The sequence below is a fragment of the Phaseolus vulgaris genome, chromosome 8 (assembly GCF_051622355.1).
Source record: "Phaseolus vulgaris cultivar YP4 chromosome 8, ASM5162235v1, whole genome shotgun sequence".
Classification (NCBI taxonomy): domain Eukaryota; kingdom Viridiplantae; phylum Streptophyta; class Magnoliopsida; order Fabales; family Fabaceae; genus Phaseolus; species Phaseolus vulgaris.
In genome coordinates, this window is record NC_143505.1 from 40,008,386 (window position 1) to 40,015,024 (window position 6,639).

Sequence of the window (6,639 nt, forward strand, 5' to 3'; positions counted from 1 at the left end):
GAAGGTACGCTTTCTCTGAAAAGCACGACAGGGTTCTGACACATGCCAGAAAAGCATAACAGAATTCTGTTATGCCCAGAAGCAGGAAAAGAGAGATAAAACGCAGAATCAGAGGGAGAGTGAAGGGGGAGATAGAAGAAAAACAGAGTGCAAGTTTTTCTCACACACACATTCTTACGGAGTTTCCAGTTTCTGGTGGTTCTGTTGAACTAACTTGATCGTCGGAGTGCAAACGGCCGCTAGAGGCGCCGTCTGTGTATTTTGCAGGTCACGTTTTGAAGACATCTGAGAGAGGGAGTTCAGAAGGTGATTCTTCAGGAGACGCAGTCGCGAAGACAGGGCAGAAAGTGTTACGAAGCGATTCACCCACGTTCAAGTTGCCGGCAGGATCATTTGGCGCCCACCGTGGGGCACGAGTGAATCGTTGTCCCATATATACCACAGTTTTAAAGCTCACCAGAGTTTTATCAGTTTCTCTGATAGAGAAGATGCCTAGAAACAGACAACCATCACCTGCGCCATCCGCTGATGAAGGAGCTGTGACAATGGCGCAGGTCCTGGAAATGGTGCGCACGCTGCAGGATAACGCAGCAGCGTCGAAAGTCGAACAAGAAAGGATGCAGACGGAGTTGGCCGCGTCGCAAAGCAGGAACGACGAACTGAATCGTGTCAACGAAGAGTTGAGAAGAACGCTGCAGGCGCAGAGGGAGCACGTTGTTGACGAAAGGGTGTCTAGGCAGCCTTCACCTCCAAGGGCATTTCCCATGCCATTATCCCCTGAGATTATGGGAACCATGGTGCCTCCCAACCTGGTGGGGGTAAAAGCGTCGTTCAAAGGGGTAGAAGACCCGGAGGCGCATCTGACGGCATTCCACACCCAGATGATGTTGTCTGGGGGCTCAGACGCTGTATACTGCAAGATGTTCATGAGCACACTGAGCGGAATCGCCATGGAGTGGTTCGTGAGTTTACCAGAGGGGCATATCACGTCGTTCTCTCAGTTCTCGAAGCTCTTCATCGAGCAATACATCATCAACAAGGCACCTGCAGTGGTGTCCTACGACCTGTTCGACGTACGCCAATACCAGGGGGAGTCGCTGAAAGACTACCTCAACCGTTTTGGAGCTCAAGTGGTTAGACTACCCAGCAAAGATGAAGACATGCTTGTGCACGCGTTTAAGAAGGGAGTGCTGCCTGGCCCTTTCAGTGAGTCTCTCATCAGGAGCCATCCCAGCACCTTTGCAGAGATCCGACGGCGTGCGGTGGCGCACATAGTGGCAGAAACAGAAGTTTCTGAGAAGAGGGGAAGTGCTGCACCACCCAGACCGCGTGGAGGGCAAGGAAAACCGCAGCAAGCGAGGGTGCATGAGGCCAAAGAGGGGAAGAAGGTGCGGGAAAAACCTCGTCCCTATGCACCAGGCAAAGACCAGAGTAAGGGGCGTGCAAGGGAGAATAACGCGCCCCCAAGATACAACTTCATGGTGGGGTTGGCGGATCTCATCACCCTTCCTGCCGTAGCAGCAAGACTACGAGTACCAGAGAAGACAGACAAGGTACTCGGAAGGAAAAAGAATGAATGGTGTGAGTTTCATCAGGCCTTTGGACATACACTTCATTCCTGTTTGCGCTGGGACACCAACTGGCAGAGTTGGTGAAGTCTGGTTTTCTAGCAGATTACCTGCGTGAGCCACAGGGTGATCGCGCGTCAGGATCCCAAACTGGAGAGCAACAGCATGAAGTCCCTGTGCATGGGGAAGTGCAGACGATCGCTGGAGGCTTCTCTGGTGGGGGATGCACAGCTTCACAAAGAAGGAGATACACTCGATCTGTGATGGCGGTAGATGCAGTGAATGAGAGTCATTACCCTGAGGTGGACATCGTCTTCAGGAAGGCTGACCTATGAGACGTTGTCCCACACGACAACGACCCTGTGGTCATTTCTCTCGTCACAGCAGGAAGACGAGTGCATAGAGTACTCGTGGATCAAGGAAGCTCGGCGGATGTCATGTTCTGGCCAACGTTCAACAAGCTACAATTGTCCCCTGATCAGTTGAGACTGTATACTGGTTGTCTCTACGGTTTTGCAGGGGACCAGGTAGAAGTGCGGGGATACATCGAGCTGAGGACAACGTTCACCGACGGAACGGCAGCCCGCACGGAAAAGATAAAGTACCTGGTGGTGAACGCCCCTTCTGCGTACAATGTCCTGTTGGGGAGGCCAACGCTCAATAGACTGGGCGCAATACCATCGACAAGGCATATGAAGTTGAAGCTGCCGTCGATGGAAGGGGCCGTGATAACCATCAAGTCGGATCAGGCTGAGGCAAGACGCTGTTATGAGAACAGTTTGAAGCAAAAAAGAAGTGTATGCCATGTCACCACAAAACCACCACCAGGCATGCGCAAAGAGCAATTGGCGGTCAGGGAGACACAAGGCGCTCAGAGGATGGAGAACGCTGCGGTGGGGGGCTCCCAGGTGGCCCAAGTCGTGGAAGAGGAGGAAGGCACGATCACTCCTCGCGAGTCAGGGATCGCGAGAGCGGTCATTGCCAGTGAGAGGAGGCCCCACCCAGCTGAAGGATGGGTCGAGGTGGACATCAGGGGAAGAAAATTCAAGTTGGGGGAATCCCTCATTGAAGAAGAGCGAAGGCTGATCATGGGTGTAATTGAGAAGCACATGAATGCCTTTGCATGGTCATCATCCGACATGCCAGGAATCGACCCCGATTTCCTCTGCCATCGTCTATCAATGGACCCCATGGTTCGACCGGTGCGACAGAGAAGAAGGAAATTCAGCGAGGAGAAGAGGAAGGTGATCCACGACGAAGCGCAGAAGCTCCTTGTCGCAGGGCATATCAGAGAAATCCAGTACCCCGAGTGGTTAGCGAATGTGGTACTGGTGCGGAAGGCAAGCGGCAAGTGGAGAATGTGCGTGGACTTCACTGACCTCAATAAGGCGTGCCCCAAGGATTCTTACCCCTTACCCAGTATAGATGCTCTAGTCGATAGCGCCTCGGGGGGAAAGCTACTCAGCTTCTTGGACGCTTTCTCAGGGTATAATCAGATCAGGATGCACCCAGTGGACGAATGCAAGACCGCGTTTATGACGGAACGGTCTTGCTACTGCTACAAGGTCATGCCATTTGGGTTGAAGAATGCGGGGGCTACCTACCAGCGGCTCATGGATAGGGTGCTCTCGCCCATGCTGGGAAGAAACGTACACGCCTATGTAGATGACATGGTGGTTACGTCCCAAGAGAAGAAGCATCATGCAGCTGATCTGGAAGAGCTATTCACCACCATTGCCAAGTATAGGCTGAAGCTCAACCCTGAGAAATGCATATTCGGTGTAGAGGCTGGGAAGTTTTTGGGCTTCCTCTTAACAGAGCGAGGAATCGAAGCTAACCCAGAGAAGTGTGCGGCGATCGTGGCGATGAGGAGCCCAACGACGGTGAAGGAGGTGCAGCAGCTCACCGGCCGCTTGGCAGCACTGTCCCGGTTTATGTCTGCTGGTGGGGAGAAAGGTCACCCATACTTCCAGTGTCTCAAGCGCAACAGCAGATTTCTCTGGACGCAGGAGTGCGAGGAGGCCTTCATTAAGTTGAAGGGATATCTGGCAAGCCCACCAGTCTTGCGAAAGCCCCAGGTAGGCATCCCTCTCCGTCTATACTTTGCTGTTACGGAGAGGGCAGTCAGTTCAGTCCTGGTGCAAGAGCTGGACCAGGCCCAGAGAAGGCTGCTCTAGCGGTGGTATTCTCAGCCAGAAGACTCAGGCATTATTTCCACAGCTTCACAGTGGTGGTGATGACTGATCTGCCTATCCAGAATGTATTGAAGAAACCTGATGTGGCAGGAAGGATGGTCAAGTGGGCAGTAGAATTGTCGGAGTTCGATATTCAGTACGAGCCCCGAGGACCGATCAAGGGGCAGGTGTTCGCGGACTTCGTAGTCGAGCTATCATCCATCGCGACACCTGCAGAAGGGCTAGATTTTCGATGGGTGTTATCGGTGGATGGCTCCTCTAATCAGCAAGGAAGCGGCGCTGGGGTCATCCTGGAAGGGCCAAACGGAGTACTGATTGAGCAGTCCCTCCGTTTCGCCTTCAAAGCTAGCAACAATCAGGCGGAGTACGAGGCCCTGATCGCGGGAATGTTGCTAGCAAGGGAAATGGGAGCAAGAAATCTACTGGCCAAGAGCGATTCGTTACTGGTCACCGGGCAGGTTACCGGGGAGTTCCAAGCAAAGGACCCCCAGATGGCAGCCTACCTGGAGTATGTGCAGCTCCTGAAGACGTCTTTCGCCGAGTTTGAGTTAGTGCATGTACCAAGAGAGCAGAACGCCCGAGCAGACCTGCTTGCCAAGCTGGCCAGCTCAGGCAAAGGGGGGAAGCAGAGGACTGTCATTCAGGAGACCCTGAAGGTGCCGCGCGCGTTTGTATCAAACAACCAGGTGCTTCATGTATACAAGTCAATGGAGCGTCTAACGATCGGTCATCGGTCGTTGACTCAAGAGACGCTGAGAGCGCCGAGGGTGAGATCGCGACCCTCAAAGATCGGTGAGTCGATGGAGGTCCACGCGGAGAAGGAACCCCATACCTGGATGACGCCATACCGGCTATACTTAGAAGATGGTGTGCTCCCGCTCGATCTGGCAGAGGCCAAAAGAATAAAGAGGGGTTCAAGTAAGTTTACTCTCATAGATGGAAGCCTATTTAGATTTGGATTTTCTCACCCTGTGCAGATCTGTGTACACGGCGAGCAGTGCACCAGACTCATGTCTGAGCTGCACGAGGGGGTGTGCGGAAGCCATGTAGGTGGTCGCGCTTTGGCAAGTAGAGTACTCCGCGCGGGGTACTACTGGCCGAAGCTGAAGGAAGATTGCATAAGGTTTGCTCAGCGATGCAAACAATGTCAGCTGCATGCAGATTGGCACAAGGCACCCCCTGAGGAGTTGAGGTCCATCCATAGCCCGTGGCCATTCCATACATGGGGGATTGACATCCTAGGACCTTTTCCCCTGGCGACAAGGCAGATGAAGTTCCTCATTGTGGCCATCGAATATTTCACTAAGTGGGTGGAGGCAGAGCCAGTTGCACACATCACCGCACAGAAAGTCGAACACTTCGTCTGGAAGAACATTGTCTGCCGCTTCGGAATACCCAAGAGGCTGGTTTCCGACAATGGCACCCAGTTCACCAGTCATCAGTTGAGGAAGATGTGTGAAGAGCTAAAGATACAACAGGTTTTCGCATCAGTGGAGCACCCACAAACAAATGGGCAGGTGGAGTCAGCAAATCGAGTGCTGCTCAGGGGGCTGAAGCGGAGGCTAGACAAGGCCAAAGGAGGCTGGGCAGAGGAGGTCCCCAGAATTGTGTGGTCTTACCACACCACCCCACAGTCCAGCACCCATGAGACACCCTTCAGCCTTGTCTATGGGACAGACGCCATGATTCCTGTAGAGATACAGGAGAGCTCCCCCAGATTTTTGAACTTCATTGCTGAAAAGTCCAATGAAGAGCGTAAGGTGAATCTAGATTTCCTAGACGAAGTGCGAGAGGAGGCCAGAGTCAGTGCTGAAGCCGTGAAGAGAAGAGTAGAGCGGAGGCACAACTCTAAAGTGAGGCCCAGGCGCTTCCAGGAAGGTGATCTGGTGATGAGAAAGGCGCATCAGAATGACATGCAGAATAAGTTATCCCCGAAGTGGACAGGCCCGTACAGAGTGGTGGAGACATTAGAGAACGGAGCCTATCGCCTAGAGACTTTGGAGGGAGGAGCAATCCCCAGAACGTGGAACGCCACCCATTTAAAATTTTATTTCAGTTAAAATTGTACGGTAATGGCGTTCTCACGCTAAAAGGCACATGCTTTGTTTGTGGTGGAAACAGTTGAACAGACAAGGGGGCACTCTTTTCCCTAAAGAGGGTTTTTAACGAGGCCACCCAATTAAAGAAAAATTTCCAGCATATAAAGTGTTCTCAAGTATTAAAGTTAAAATCCTCCTTGCCCCAGGTGCAAGTGCAGGTGATTGGTTAGGCCCTACTTGCCCTAGGCGCAAGTACTGGCACCGATCTAAGTCTTCCTCACCCCAGGTGTGAGCGCAAGCAGAAAGGTTTGAAAGGCCAGGGGTGCTAGTAAGACCAAGAGAAGGAAAGGAAAGGTTTTGACAAAACGTCCTTACCCACTTGGCATGCACCAATATTGGCCCAGTAAAACTCTCAGTCAGAAAACCTTTCTCACCCCAGGAGTGAGACAGGGAGTGAGCGACTCAACCCGCCAAAGGGTGATGACCTCGGGGAAAGGGAAAGGGGTTAGCGAGAAACACTTCCTCTTCCCCAAGATGAGGCCTCACTTTGAGCAATCGATGTCAAGGTCCTTTATGCACTTAGCGCTAGAGCGACAGAGAAAGCTAAGTAAGGACTAAAGAGCGATCACCGATGAGTCGTCAGTAATTGGCTAGTAGTACAAAGCAGCGCACGAGGACTGTTAAACACCAAGCTGAGGGAACAGCCAGTCGAGATCAAGCAGATCGCGCTAAGCCTGAGTTGGTTAACACTTAGTCGCGCGCAAAGAGTAAGAGAAGCAGATCGTGCTAAGCCTGAGTTGGTTAACACTTAGTCGCGCGCAAAGAGTAAGAGAAGCA